The sequence below is a fragment of the Thalassophryne amazonica genome, chromosome 4 (assembly GCF_902500255.1).
Source record: "Thalassophryne amazonica chromosome 4, fThaAma1.1, whole genome shotgun sequence".
Classification (NCBI taxonomy): domain Eukaryota; kingdom Metazoa; phylum Chordata; class Actinopteri; order Batrachoidiformes; family Batrachoididae; genus Thalassophryne; species Thalassophryne amazonica.
In genome coordinates, this window is record NC_047106.1 from 45,596,913 (window position 1) to 45,613,587 (window position 16,675).

At 40.5% G+C, this 16,675-nt stretch overlaps 1 protein-coding gene across 5 annotated transcripts in view; it reads right to left on the reverse strand.

The window, feature by feature from the left end:
• The window catches only part of LOC117508145 (eukaryotic translation initiation factor 4 gamma 1-like), a 210,168-nt gene that overhangs the window by 138,996 nt on the left and 54,497 nt on the right, over window positions 1-16,675 (reverse strand). For all 5 annotated transcript variants that reach the window (XM_034167809.1, XM_034167811.1, XM_034167810.1 and 2 more), the window contains exon 3: window positions 8,642-8,763. The gene's annotated coding sequence lies outside the window, so the exon portion shown is untranslated. The remainder of the gene's footprint in view (window positions 1-8,641; window positions 8,764-16,675) is intronic.

Below are 16,675 nucleotides of genomic sequence, written 5' to 3' on the forward strand. Positions count from 1 at the left end.
TCCCTTACGATACCTCTTGTGAATTTCTGTGTACTAAAAGAGACTTTGTGGATTTTCTATGTCAACAAACAATTTTAAATTGGTCACTGGATGCTTGATCTCTGGACACAATAATATATGTAGTTTTTGTCAAAAGCGTTCCTTTCAGACATTTCGGCATGAATGTCTCTCCATACCTCTGAGCTGAGCTCAGCAGTTACTGCATGTCAGTGCAGGACGTCTCTTTGGGAGGAAACAACCGTTTTGATCGATTGCAGTTTGTTTGTATTACAATGTATGGAAAGAGGTTGTCATTTGATTTAAACGGCATTTCGCTTTGAAGTTATTAATTCCGACTGGATTCTCAAGGAATCAAGGAAATTTTATTGTCATATGCACAGTACAGAAGAACATCTTCCCTGCACAATGAAATGTGGCTACTGCATTTAACCCATCCTATTTGCCAGTAGGAGCAGAGGTTGCCATAAAAGGCGCCCGGGGACCAGCTCCAGATGTACATCCCTGCCTTGGTCAACAGCAGGGCTGAGCAAACCAACACCTATCGTTCTAATTTGACTCAGCAGAGACCCGCGCAGGGTTTGGAGCTGTTTGAACAGAATGGAGGACACTTCTCGTTTCTTTCTAGCAACAAGACAGGAGTCCCAGTTAGTGACTTCAATCCACACAAAAGTAACTCACAATTGACATATTCAGGGATGAAAGTGGTGAAAAACAAAAAAAGCTGAAACCCAAAATTACCCCCCCCCCCCCCCCCCCCAACACCACCCACACGAAAATGTTTGAATTCTAGAAGCTATGAAATGCAATCTGGGACTATTCCAGACAATAAACTGCAGTGAGTGCAGCATCCATTTTGGTGAGAAAAAAAAAACAAAACTTTCCTTATTCAAATTCATTCTAGTAGTATTCTGCTCTTACTAGGATGCAGTGGTTTTCTAGGTTGGCAGATAGTTCTGAAGAAATGAACAAATTGAAAATATGGTTTGACTGAAACAAATTGCAGTTAAGCTTAAATAAAACAGGGATGAAGTGGAGGTGTAAGAGTCACTAGGTGTTCACAGGAAACACGTATTTCTATATGTATTTATTTATTTTCATTGTTAGTTGATTTTATCTTTTCTGGTGTGTTTTGTTTCATCAGGTTATTTTTGTCTCTTTCTCTAAAATTGTACTGTAGCATTATTAGTTATTATGAGTTATTATTACTATTATTGTTGCTATTATTATTAATATATACTGAGATGCAAACAGCTTAATGCTATCTAACATTGAAAATGCCATAGACATGCTAACGCATTAGCATCGGTCCCGTTTTTAAGTTATAAAATACATCTATCAACTGTTTCAGAAGACCATAACAGGTCGGTTTAACATAAATGTAAATATTACTCACAGACATATGCTCTTTAGGGTTTTAGGGGGGAAAATTAAGATAAAGCGAAATAAAACAATGAATCAACGAAGCAGCAAGTCAAAGCAGTGCTTCGATCTGTGAATCAGTGCTTCAATTGGTTCAAGGTTCAAAGCAAAGCCACACTGCAGAAAAATTGGAGACCCGCTGCTGGGTCTGTAATCAATGTAGAGAAATTATCATTTTCCTAACAAACACCCCACGACAACAGCCACTCTGAAGGACCGATAAGGGAATCATTAAGCAATAAGGTTATTGATGTCGGTGGATCGAATAATTTCTTAGCGATTCCCGAAAGAAACCGGTTCTCGATACCCATCCCTACTTAGAAACAAAGAGTGACTCAACCAAATGTAATCTTTTTAATGGACATGATGCCCGCTGCTTATTTAAGGCAGGCCTTTATTTTTTCAGAGGAATTTGTGACCCCGTCATTAAACTAGGCAGGTCATGAGTAAGGATTCCCTGCAGATCATTCGGTGCCTCCTGACAGAATCTAATCCGTTACATAAATATAACGGATTTTGTCAGTTTTATACATATAACGGATTTTGTCCATTTCATACATATATCGGACAAAATTCACTGGTCTCCCTGAATCAATTATATGTGAGTTTTACTGTATTAATTCATCAAATAGCTGAAAAGTTATAAATCCAAGCCTGCCTGATACAGTTGGAGTCAGTACTTTCCAATGATTCATATTTCAACATGCCTCATGTCATTGATGCATTTATTTTTAAATGAGCCATGCCAATCCACATTTGCAAACCGCTGTTCAGTCAGAGACAACGTGACCAAATTAATCACAACTGTTGACATTTGACATGAATTTGTAAGATTTCACTGATGGAATGTTTGTTGAATGGTGAATGCCTATGATGACTTTTGGCCTTCCTTCATGGACTTCCTTTCCATGCAATGTCAGATTTTAAGGTTTTCTTATTGACGTGTGCCTACCTATCTGGGTGATCTAATTAAACCTAATGTGTGTTCTCTGGAGCTTTGATTACTGTGTCCGAAAGGTTAAAAAGAAGTTGGCAGACCACAGAGTTTTCTCACACCGTGCACCTGTTCTGTGGAACAGTCTGCCTGCTGAGATGAAACAGTCTGATCCTGTCGATTCATTCAAATTCAGCTTGATGACACATTTGTCCTCCCTTTTCACATTACTAAGACAGTATTGTACTGAACTATTTTCCCCCTCCATCTTACTTTTGTTACTAATAATGGAGCATGACTCACTCATATCTAAATTCTGGGATTGCTGGTGAAGCAAACTACTATCTGCTGATGATCACATGAGCATTCTATCTGTCATACTCTTATTTTACTGTTAGAAACAGCGTTCTGTGAGTTGCTAGTTCCAACTGATTGACCCTGCTCTCTGTTTCTCATTTTGAGGTGCTGTCTTCAGACTCTTCAATAATGGCTGCAGTGAAAACGAGCACCCAACACTGTCTAAGCATGTAGTTTCAGACTGAACCTGAAGAAGAAAGATCTCCACCACATGTGACAAAATGTTGACTATGATGGCCTACGGAGTTTCCATGAATTAACGTTTTTTTTCCTTTTTCCGTCTTAACTGAAATCTGTACAGAGTGACATTTTATGAGATGCTACAATTTGCGCAAAATAAAAACATACATACATCTGTCAACATATAACGTTGACAAAAAAAAGTGAAGGAGGTCTGGTATGATGTTCAAAGGATGTATAAAAACAAAACAAAAAACACTTAATGAGCTAGTTACAGTAATGTCATTCAAAGCAATAAGACAAGATGTAATCCAATTAAAAAATGCCTAATGGAAAAAAAAATTAAATAAAAACCTGCCAGATGTAAGAAAATGCCTGACACAGCTCTTGACTTGACAAGATTAAAGCTACTGTGTATAAGTGTTGAAGAAGGGAGCAAATGCTAAGCCCATCCAACATTCACGTTTTAACCATTTAAATATTATTTATAACCTATGGGGTGTGCAGCCAGTACATTCTGAGTGCCAGTCCCAAGCCCGGATAAATGAGGAGGGTTGCGTCAGGAAGGGCATCAGGCGTAAAACAAGCCAACCCAACTATGCAGACTAAGAATCGAATTCCCATACTGGATCGGTCGCGGCCCGGGTTAACAACGTCCGCCACCTGTGCTATTGCCCAACAGGGTGCCGGTGGAAATTGGGCTACTGCTGGGCGAAGACGACGAAGAAGAGGAGGAAAACGTTGCCAAAAACAGCGGGAGATGAAGAAAACTAGAAGGGTGGAAATGAGAGTGGGGACTTTGAATGTTGGTAGTATGACTGGTAAAGGGAGAGAGCTGGCTGATATGATGGAGAGGAGAATGGTAGACATATTGTGTGTGCAAGAGACCAAGTGGAAGGGAAGTAAGAGCAGGAGCATCGGCGGTGGGTACAAGTTGTACCATGGTGAGGACAGGAAGAGAAATGGTCTTGGGGTCATTTTAAAGGAAGATTATGTTAAAAGTGTGTTGGGGGTTAAACGAGTGTCTGACAGGGTGATGAGTGTGAAGTTGGAAATTGAAGGGGTAATGATGAATAACATCAGTGCATATGCCCCACAGGTAGGTTGTGAGATGAAGGAGAAAGAAGATTTCTGGAGTGTGTTAGATGAGGTGGTGGAGAGTGTGCCCAAGCATTAAAGAGTGGTGATAGGAGCGGACTTCAATGGGCATGTTGGTGAAGGGAACAGAGGTGATGAGGAAGGAATGGGTAGATATTGTATGAAGGATAGGAATGGGGAAGAACAGATGGTAGTTGATTTTGCAAAAAGGATGGAAATGGCTGTGGTGAATACCTACTTTAAGAAAAGGGAGGAGCACAGGGTTACATATAAGAGTGGAGGAAGGTGCACACAAGTGGACTACATTCTTTATAGGAGATGCAAGCTAAAAGAAATCAGAGACTGTAGGGTGGTGGCAGGAGAGAGTGTCACTAGACAGCATAAGATGGTTGTTTGTAGGATGACTTTAGAGGTAAAGAAGAAGAAGAGAGTGAGAGCTCAAGAAAGGATCAGAAGGTGGAAGCTTAAGGAGGAAGACTGTTGTGTGAAATTTAGCGAGCAGGTGAGAGAAGCACTGGCTGGAGGAGAAGCAATTTTGGACAACTGGAAAAGTACTGCAGTTGTGGTGAGGGACACAGCTAGGACAGTACTGGGTATGACATCTGGACAGTGGAAGGAAGACAAAGGGACTTGGTGGTGGAATGAAGAGGTCCAGGAAAGCATAAGGAGAAAGAGGTTGGCGAAAAAGTTTTGGGAAAGTCGGAGAGATGAAGAAAGTAGACAGGAGTATAAGGAGATACGGCGTAAGGCGAAAAGAGAAGTGGCAAAAGCAAAGGAAAAGGCATATTGCGAGATGCACAAGAAGTTGAATAGTAAGGAAGAAGAAAAGGACTTGTACCAATTGGCCAGACAAAGGGACAGAGCTGGAAAGGATGTGCAGCAGGTTAGGGTGGTAAAAGATGCACATGGTAATGTGCTGACAAGTGAGGAGTGTGTGCTGAGAAGGTGGAGGGAATATTTTGAAGAGCTGATGAATAAAGAAAATGAGCGAGAGAAAAGGCTGGATGATGTGGTGAGAGTAAATCAGGAAGTACAAGAGATTAGCAAGGAAGAAGTGAGGGCTGCTATGAAGAGGATGAAGAGTGGAAAGGCAGTTGGTCCAGATGACATTCCAGTGGGGGCATGGAAATGTCTAGGAGAGATGGCAGTAGAGTTTCTAACCAGATTGTTTAATAAAATCTTGGAAAGTGAGAGGATGCCTGTGGAGTGGAGACGAAGTGTGCTGTTTCCTATTTTCAAGAACAAGGGTGATGTGCAGAGCTACTACAGAGGCATAAAGCTGATCAGCCACAGCATGAAGTTATGGGAAAGAGTAGTAGAAGCTAGGCTTAGAAAACAGGTGAAGATCTGTGGGTAGAAATATGCTTCCATGCTGAGAAAGAGCACTACAGATGCAATGTTTGCTCTGAGAATACTGTTGGAGAAGTACAGAGAAGGACAGAAAGAGTTACATTGTGTGTTTGTCGACTTAGAAAAAGCTAATGATAGGGTGCCAAGAGAAGAGTTGTGGTATTGTATGAGGAAGTCTGGAGTGGCACAGAAGTATGTTAGGGTAGTGCAGGACATGTACAAGAATAGTGTGACAACAGTGAGATGCGCAGTCGGAATGACAGACTCATTCAAGGTGGAGGTTGATTACACCAACGATCAGCTCTGAGTCCTTTCTTGTTTGCAGTGGTGATGGACAGGTTGACGGATGAGATCAGACAGGAGTCCCCATGGACTATGATGTTTGCAGATGACATTGTGATCTGTAGTGAGAGTAGAGAGCAAGTTGAGTCTAGTCTGGAGAAGTGGAAATATGCTTTGGAGAGAAGGGGAATGAAAGTCAGTACAAGCAAGACTGAGTACATGTGTGTAAATGGGAGGGAGCCCAGTGGAATAGTGCAGTTACAAGGAGTAGAAGTGGTGAAAGTAGATGAGTTTAAATATTTGGGGTCAACTGTTCAAAGTAATGGAGAGTGTAGTAAAGAGGTGAAGAAGAGAGTGCAGGTAGGGCGGGATGGGTGGAGAAAGGTGCCAGGAGTGATTTGTGACCAAAGAATATCAGCAAGAGTGAAGGGGAAAGTTTACAAGACAGTAGTGAGACCAGCTACGTTGTACAGCTTAGAGACGGAGGCACTAACAAAAAGGCAGGAGGCAGAGCTGGAGGTGGCAGAGCTGAAGATGTTGAGATTCTCTTTGGGAGTGACAAGAATGGACAAGATTAGGAATGAACATATCAGAGGGACAGCTCAGGTGGGACGGTTTGGAGACAAAGTCAGAGAGGCGAGATTGAGATGGTTTGGACATGTGCAGAGGAGGGACCCAGGGTATACAGGGAGAAGGATGCTGAGGATGGAGCCACCAGGCAGGAGGAGAAGAGGGAGACCAAAGAGGAGGTTCATGGATGTGCTGAGAGAGGACATGCAGGTGGTTGGTGTGACAGAGGAAGATACAGAGGACAGGGCGAGATGGAAACGACTGATCTGCTGTGGCGACCCCTAATGGGTACAGCCGAAAGACAAAGAAGAATAATAAGCATAAAATCAGATGAGATGAAATAGAACAAAAGAACCAAATATGAAATTTGCATCATCTTTAACTTACATTACCTCAAATTGTGGCTCTTTTTTTTTTAACAAGTCTTGAATTACATTAATCTGCTTCACATAATTCCACTGATGTCCAAGAAGACACCATCATATCCTGCTGATTACTAGGTATATCCTCCTGACTACCAGGATATAGAGAAAATGCACCTTTACTTCAGGGGTCATTAGCCCATACCACCCATTTAAAATATGTATCACTGCTTTCTGCTCTGTAGTAAAGTCCCACCCACAGCACTACCTGATTTGTTCGACATCAAGAGTTCAGCCCATCAACACTGAAGGTTACTGTGTGCAGACTGGAGCTGTTTTGGCTGTATTTATTATTTATTTGTTTCCTCAACTTCATAGTTGAGGAAGGATGACCTCTAATTTCCTGCTTTTAAACTCAGATAAAACTGAAGTTATTGTACTTGGCCCCACAAATCTTAGAAACATGGTGTCTAACCAGATCCTTACTCTGGATGGCATTGCCCTGGCCTCTAGTAATACTGTGAGAAATCTTGGAGTCATTTTTGATCAGGATATGTCATTCAAAGCGCATATTAAACAAATATGTAGGACTGCTTTTTTGCATTTACGCAATATCTCTAAAATCAGAAAGGTCTTGTCTCAGAGTGATGCTGAAAAACTAATTCATGCATTTATTTCCTCTAGGTTGGACTATTGTAATTCATTATTATCAGGTTGTCCTAAAAGTTCCCTAAAAAGCCTTCAGTTAATTCAAAATGCTGCAGCTAGAGTACTGACGGGGACTAGAAGGAGAGAGCATATCTCACCCATATTGGCCTCTCTTCATTGGCTTCCTGTTAATTCTAGAATAGAATTTAAAATTCTTCTTCTTACTTATAAGGTTTTGAATAATCAGGTCCCATCTTATCTTAGGGACCTCGTAGTACCATATCACCCCAATAGAGCGCTTCGCTCTCAGACTGCAGGCTTACTTGTAGTTCCTAGGGTTTGTAAGAGTAGAATGGGAGGCAGAGCCTTCAGCTTTCAGGCTCCTCTCCTGTGGAACCAGCTCCCAATTCAGATCAGGGAGACAGACACCCTCTCTACTTTTAAGATTAGGCTTAAAACTTTCCTTTTTGCTAAAGCTTATAGTTAGGGCTGGATCAGGTGACCCTGAACCATCCCTTAGTTATGCTGCTATAGACGTAGACTGCTGGGGGGTTCCCATGATGCACTGTTTCTTTCTCTTTTTGCTCTGTATGCACCACTCTGCATTTAATCATTAGTGATCGATCTCTGCTCCCCTCCACAGCATGTCTTTTTCCTGGTTCTCTCCCTCAGCCCCAACCAGTCCCAGCAGAAGACTGCCCCTCCCTGAGCCTGGTTCTGCTGGAGGTTTCTTCCTGTTAAAAGGGAGTTTTTCCTTCCCACTGTAGCCAAGTGCTTGCTCACAGGGGGTCGTTTTGACCGTTGGGGTTTTACATAATTATTGTATGGCCTTGCCTTACAATATAAAGCGCCTTGGGGCAACTGTTTGTTGTGATTTGGCGCTATATAAAAAAAAAAAATTGATTGAAATTGATTGATAGTCATGTAGCTCTGTACCTTTTGTGTGAAGGTTATGTTAAAAGGTTCTGTGAATTAAACATATGCTGTAAGGCATTTCGAGAACATTTTGTATTAACACTGTTATTCAAAATATTGACCTTTTTTTTGTTTAAAAAAATACAAGTTTCAAATACCAGTTATCAAACTCCTACATTTGTAATAATCCCTGCTGTTCCTGAAAAAGCCACATCGGTCAACCCAAAATGGATTTATCCACAGAGGTTCTTGGAAAAGCTGATATCATACACGTGAATTTCAACTCATCGGGAAAAGAAGCCAAAAACAGGGATAGAAAAACATGTTTTTGGAATCGGCCTGCTTACTGTGGACATTATCCTAGAGAGAAGGTAAATGTCGAGTTGTGCTACTTTTATTATCCATAAAAAAGTAAGTTTGAAAATAAATCGCACAAGGTGTTCTTTTTACTGTGAGGAAACAAATCTGCAAAGGATGATAACACCCTTGAAAACTGATCTTGGGTTTTAACAACTGAGTTCCATACCTGAGATAGACCGGGGGAGGGGGCAGGGTGGGGCGTGGAGGGGGCTCCCGGTATAGGCTGTGGTGCTTTATTCATTTCATGGGGTTCTGCATGGGGAGGCTGGTGTACACTTCTGTACAAATCTGGAAAGGGAAAAAACAAACAAATAAAAAAAGTGGGAGAGTCACTTAAACTGGTCCAACCAAAAATAAATAATATCATAAGTGAGTGTTAGCAAAACACTAGTACACACAAGCAACACTGTTTTTCCACTGTGATAAATTTATCTGCATTATGACAGCAGGAACCCAGATCTAAATTTAGTTGTTGGTCCCTAAAAACCCCTTCCATCAGAGTAGTATGTAAGGTCCATACTCATTAGGAGTGAGGATTAAAATACTTGACATTTCTTACCGGTAAAAACAACCATGTGTCACAGCTGGTGATCAACAGTATCCATTGTAAAGATGGAACGGGAATTTCTGATATTGTGCATTGATAATTGATAGGTGTGTAACAACATATCATGAATCGTAAAAATTTTATCATGAAGCCTGTATTGAATCCTTTTTAAAAAATAATAATATTGTGATACAATGAAAAGTCAACTACTACATGGAAGAAACAACCTCTTACAGAAGAATCATAAATGATTTTTAAAATATACGTACAAATGGGAAACGTATCACATGAAGAATTGCAATTCACCACAAAATTACTTTCAACATAATTAGTAGGAACAGTGATATACACTCAACAAAAATATAAACGCAACACTTTTGGTTTTGCTCCCATTTTGTATGAGATGAACTCAAAGATCTAAAACTTTTTCCACATACACAGTATCACCATTTCCCTCAAATATTGTTCACAAACCAGTCTAAATCTGTGATAGTGAGCATTTCTCCTTTGCTGAGATAATCCATCCCACCTCACAGGTGTACCATACCAAGATGCTGATTAGACACCATGATTAGTGCACAGGTGTGCCTTACACTGCCCACAATAAAAGGCCACTCTGAAAGGTGCAGTTTTGTTTTATTGGGGGGGGGATACCAGTCAGTATCTGGTGTGACCACTATTTGCCTCATGCAGTGCAACACATCTCCTTCCCATAGAGTTGATCAGGTTGTCAATTGTGGCCTGTGGAATGTTGGTCCACTCCTCTTCGATGGCTGTGCGAAGTTGCTGGATATTGGCAGGAACTGGTACACGCTGTCGTATACGCCGGTCCAGAGCATCCCAAACATGCTCAATGGGTGACATGTCCGGTGAGTATGCCGGCCATGCAAGAACTGGGACATTTTCAGCTTCCAAGAATTGTGTACAGATCCTTGCAACATGGGGCCGTGCATTATCCTGCTGCAACATGAGGTGATGTTCTTGGATGTATGGTACAACAATGGGCCTCAGGATCTCGTCACGGTATCTCTGTGCATTCAAAATGCCATCAATAAAATGCACCTGTGTTCTTCGTCCATAACAGACGCCTGCCCATACCATAACCCCACCGCCACCATGGGCCACTCGATCCACAACATTGACATCAGAAAACCGCTCACCCACACGACGCCACACACGCTGTCTGCCATCTGCCCTGGACAGTGTGAACGGGGATTCATCCGTGAAGAGAACACCTCTCCAACGTGCCAAGCGCCAGCGAATGTGAGCATTTGCCCACTGAAGTCGGTTACGACGACAAACTGGAGTCAGGTCGAGACCCCGATGAGGACGACGAGCATGCAGATGAGCTTCCCTGAGACGGTTTCTGACAGTTTGTGCAGAAATTCTTTGGTTATGCAAACGGATTGTTCCAGCAGCTGTCCGAGTGGCTGGTCTCAGACGATCTTGGAGGTGAACATGCTGGATGTGGCGGTCCTGGGCTGGTGTGGTTACACGTGGTCTGCGGTTGTGAGGCTAGTTGGATGTACTGCCAAATTCTCTGAAACGCCTTTGGAGACGGCTTATGGTAGAGAAATGAACATTCAATACACGAGCAACAGCTCTGGTTGACATTCCTGCTGTCAGCATGCCAATTGCACGCTCCCTCAAATCTTGCGACATCTGTGGCATTGTGCTGTGTGATAAAACTGCACCTTTCAGAGTGGCCTTTTATTGTGGTAAGTCTAAGGCACACCTGTGCACTAATCATGGTGTATAATCAGCATCTTGGTATGGCACACCTGTGAGGTGGGATGGATTATCACAGCAAAGGAGAAGTGCTCACTATCACAGATTTAGACTGGTTTGTGAACAATATTTGAGGGAAATGGTGATATTGTGTATGTGGAAAAAGTTTTAGATCTTTGAGTTCATCTCATACAAAATGGGAGCAAGGACTTCCGGTTGGAACACCGCGACGCTGGCAGCACAGTAGAGAGGCTCCTGAGCGAACCTGAGAAATCTTATTAAAAGGCCCATTCTAAGGAGAAATATCAGATACACAAAGTATTAGAAGGGGGGCCGGACATCACCATAAACTAATTTTCCTACGAAGAAGGGAAAGAAAAGTACGTTTTGGGTTCCGAGGACGAGGCCAGCTAACACCTGTTCAGCAAATCCCACGATGGCGGACTCCGAGATCCTGCACGAGTTGAAACAGTTTAGACAGGAAAGCAGGGGCCAATTTGAAGAGTTGAAACGTGACATTTCTTCGGTTAATAATAGGCTAGAGGCGACGGAAAACCGAATAGAAAAGGTCGAAGAACGAATTCAATCAACCGAAGACGTAGCTACTGGCTTGCTAAAGCTATGCTGGAAGTTAGATGAACAGCTAATCGACATGCAGGCCCGAGGCAGGCGAGAAAATGTGAGAATCTACGGGGTCAGTGAAAATGCAGAGAAAGAGGCGTCAGAAATGAGAATTTTTGTGGAAAAACTGCTTCGTGAAGGTCTTCAGCTGCCAAATGACGTGGAGTTACACATCGAAAGAGCACATCGCTCCCTGGGACCAATGCCACCCCCAAGCGCTCCACCCCACTCCATCATTGTGAAGTTTTTAAGCTTCCGAACCAAGGAAATGGTGCTGCGTAAATCCTGGCAAATGAAAGGCAAATGAAAGGTTTCAAGTGGAATGATAAACACTGCAGCGGAGGCGGCAGAGGATATGGTGAAACGGGGATACACAGTCAAGCTCATACAGACACCAACATCGCTTGTGGAACGCATCCAACAGATGACCTGGACCCGGGTGGACCGACGCGTGAGGAAGAACGTACCCGATTCAGAACGGGACCCCAGCTACAAGGAGAAGTTACGTGATTCAGGTGAACATCCCCGAACCCAAACACGGAGTAAAGGTTTAAGACTGCGAGGTTTTTTTGAACAAAAATGTCCCTTTGACTGAAATATGATAAGTTCGAAATGACTGGGTGAGTAAAATATCGTAGTATTGAAGGTTCAACTATGAAAGTTTACGAACACTGTCATAGCCATGAGGATCCCCTGCACTGTTAACAGGAGCAGGGCTACTACCTTACAGCGCCCCCTGGGACACATGAGGGTCTATTGCGCAGACCCCAACATAGGGAGTCATGTTCATTTCTGTTTTTTTTTGTTGTGTTGTTCTACATTTTGCTGTTCTTGGTAGGGAGGGGAAGAATGCCATGTTTAATGACTTTGTTAATTACTGATACACTCAGATGTCATCCCGGTCCATAAAATTTGTTTCACTAAATATAAATGGGATTCACAATCCAATTAAGAGATCAAAGATATTATCACAATTGAAAAGGGAGAAAGTCCAGATAGCATTTCTTCAGGAGACTCATCTGGACGATGGTGAACATGCCAAACTGAACAAAATGGGATACTCAAAAGTATATTTCTCTTCGCACAGCTCGGGAAATGTAGAGGAGTCGTAATCTTGTTGTCCAACGCAGTGAATTTTGAATACATTTCTGAATGCAAGGATAAAGAAGGAAGATACATATTGGTTATAGGTAAACTGGAGGGAACAGTAGTGAGTCTGTTAAATGTGTACATGCCACCTGGCAGTGACTGGTCAATATATAAACATGTATTGGAAACACTCACAACTAAATGTCAAGGTATTCCAATATGCGGAGGTGACTTTAATATTCGACTACAACCAAAGACTGACAGCTCAAATGGTAGACCAGATGCTAAGAATATCTATAGAAAGGTTCATAATTTTATGAAAGAAGTGGGAATAATTGATGTCTGGAGAGAAAATAACCATAGAGTGCGTGACTATACTCATTATTCCTCAGCCCATAATGTATATTCACGAATAGATTTTTTTTCATGTTCATGCATGATACGCACAGAGTATTAACTTGTGAGACTGGAACTTGTGCCATATCAGACCACAAACCAGTGTATTTAACAGTCAACATTAGCAAGATCCACCCTATGGAAGCTAAATTCCAATATCTTGAAAGATACTGACATTCAAAACACTCTGAAAATGGAAATTCAGTCTTATCTTGAACACAATGACACCGATGAGGTTTCCCCGGCAATACTGTGGGATGCTTTGAAAGTCGTAATTCGAGGAAAGATAATAGCAATCTCTGCTACTCTAAAGAAACGTAAAATTCAGAAAATACAAGAATTAGAAACCAAACTTAAAGAACTTGTGAAAGAGCACTCCACGTCACCAAATAATTTGGTCAAATCTAAAATAAAGGAAATGAAAAATGAGATAGATGCTATAAACACGCAAGAGATCCAAAAAAAAGCTCCTTTTTACAAAACAACGATACTACGATACAGGCGGGAAAGCACTCAAACTTTTATCTTACAGATTAAGAAAACAAGAGGCAGAACGGACAATATACAAAATAAAACACCCAGTAACAAATGCTGTGGAGACTAGCCCTGAAAAAATACAAGAATGCTTTGAAGAATATTACCGGAAATTGTATTCTCAACCACAATTAGGGAGCAGTGAAGATATTGATGCATTTATATTATCCCTAAACTTACCTAAAGTTTCAGAGGACCAAAATAAGAGAGAGATTGACATCAGAAATAACAAAGGAGGAAGTTTCAGCATCAATAAAGAGATTGAAAAACGGCAAAAGCCCAGGGGCCAACGGATTTAATTCAGAGTGGTATAAAGTGATGCAAGAACACTTAGTTTTAACATTGGTGAAAACGTTTAATTGGATTATCGACAAGAAAAGTATACCACCTTCATGGAAAGAAGCCATCATTTCCATAATCCCGAAAGAAAATAAAGATAAAATGCAATGTGGAAACTATCGCCCCGTAAGTGTGCTCAACATAGATTACAAAATTTTCACCTCTATTTTCTGCAAAAGATTAGAGACAATTCTACCAGACCTTATCAATAAGGACCAGACGGGTTTTATTAGACAGAAAGACTCAGGACAATATTCTAAAAACATTATTAATTATGAAACATGTCAAAAAATGTAATTTGGAAACACTTATGATAAGTTTAGATGCTGAAAAAGCATTTGATTCGGTAAGATGGGAATTCCTATATAAAATAATGGCTAAATTTGGCTTCCATCATAATATTATTGATACTTTTGCATCACTATACAACAAACCAATTGCTAGGATAAAAATTAATGGAGATTTGACCAAAACTTTTGCCTTGGAGAGAGGCACTCGTCAAGGGTGTGGAGCTTCCGCACTTTTATTTGCTCTATTTATCGAACCGCTGAGCCAAGTTATAAGACAGACTACAGAAATCAAAGGTGTAAACCTCAACTCAGGTGAACAAAAACTAGCCCTTTTTGCGGACGACATACTGATATTCTTGACTGAGCCCTCGCTATCCCTACCCAAACTAATGCAGGTGCTGGATAGATATGGCTCCCTCTCAGGATATAAAATCAACATAAATAAAACTCAAGTGTTAAAACTAAACTATAAACCACCAATAAGTATAAAAAACACATATAAATGGAAATGGGACTCAAATAACATCAAATATTTGGGAGTGGTTTTAACAGAAGATTTTGAAAAACTTTTTGACGCAAATTATGGTCCATTAATCTCAAAAATTAAAATGGATTTACAGAGGTGGAGTACAATCCCCTTCTTGGGAATACATTCTCGTGTGGAGTCAATCAGAATGAACATCCTTCCAAGATTGCTGTATTTATTTAATTGTTTACCGGTTTGGATACCACAGAAATATTTTGACGAATGGGATAGAATGTTGGGTAAATATATTTGGCACAATAAAAAAGCTAGAGTTAAATACAAAACATTACAGTTGAGGAAGGAGAAGGGTGGACTCGGGCTACCTTGCCTTCAAGAATATTACTTTGCGGCCCAACTTAAACCCCTGGTATCTTTAGGTTCCCCATCCTACTCAGCCAGTTGGAAGGAGGTTGAAAGGGTAGAAACAGAAAAAACACCAATTATGGCAACATTGTCAGATAAAAAATTAAGAAACAAATTTAACATTATGAAAGATTTTATGTATGAATCTATGTTGAAATGTTGGGATGGGGTACTAAAAATTTGTAAATTGGAGAAAATCTCTTGGATATTAAGATGGATAGCGTATGATTCGGACTTTTTTCCAAATACTCAAGATAATAGGTTTAAAACTTGGATCTCAAAGGGTCTGACTTCGTACTATTCTTTCATCCACAAGGGGGAGTTCATGAGCTTTGAAAAGCTGAAGGGGAAAAATGGTCTTAATCAAGATGACTTCTATAGATATTTACAAATCAGGCATCATTTTGACCAAAACATTAAAGCCCTATGGGAAAACAGTGAATTAAGATTTATTCACACCTTTTTAACTCTAATAAAATCAATTTCTATGAACAACATAATATCCAATTTGCACAAAGCAATTCAATTAAGTAAAAAGGGTAACACAGAGCACATTAAGAAAAAATGGGAAATTGAGGGCAATCTGAACATTTCAATTGAAAGTTGGGAAAAGATTTGTCACCTTCAGTGGAAGACCACAGGATCTAATACATGGCGAGAGTTTGGATGGAAAAGTATTACAAGGTTCTTTATCACACCTGTTCAAAAAAGACAGAGGGAGAGGGGATTCATGTTGGAGGCTGTGTGGCTCCTCTGGGGCCAACCACTACCACATTTTTTGGGATTGTAGTATTCTTAAGACATACTGGTCACAGATTTGTAATCATGTAAATAATGTTTTTGGCTACAAAGTATCATTTACATTTGAATGCATATACTTGGGAGATGTAAATGTTCAGAATTGGAGAAGGAATGAAACAAAATTATTGGCAATCCTATTAATAGCAAGTAAAAAAGCCATCACAAGAAAATGATTGAAGGCAGACCCCCCTTCGGTGGAAGAATGGATAGAAATAGTCCACGATATCTACGAGATGGAAAAACTATCCTCCATCATTCGGAACCAAAGAGACTCTTTCTATGAAACATGGTCAAAGTGGACAGAATATGTGAAATATACAAGATCGGACTTTATCTGAACAATATATATATAAATTTTAATTAGCGAATACTGATCATTTATTTTCTGAACAAATGTAACAGCACTCTTCCCCATTGTTCATAGTTTCTTTTCTGTTTTTTTTCCCTCTGTTCTTGTATGTTTGGATAAAAAATAATTAAAAAAAAAAAATAAAAAAAATAAAAAATGGGAGCAAAACCAAAAGTGTTGCGTTTATATTTTTGTTGAGTATAGTTAGGTATCGAATCATAACTGGTCTATTGTGACATGTGACATATCAGAGTTGGTGTCTTGTTACATCCTTAATGATTAAGATAAGATAAACTTTACTTGATCTCACAGAGGAGAAATTCACGTTACGTCAGCTCTTAAAAAACACACAAGATAGGTGCAAGTAGAGGAAAATGTTCATTAAGCAGCATGTGCAAGGATAAGCAATAACAATAATACTTGTACACTTGTAACAGTACAAGACATAAGAAAATGAGGTAGAAATAGAATATATATATATATATACACACACACACACACACACACACACACACACACACACACACACACACACACACACAGAGTGAGGAAATTAAGTATTTGAACACCCTGCGATTTTACAAGTTCTCCCACTTAGAAATCATGGAGGGGTCTGA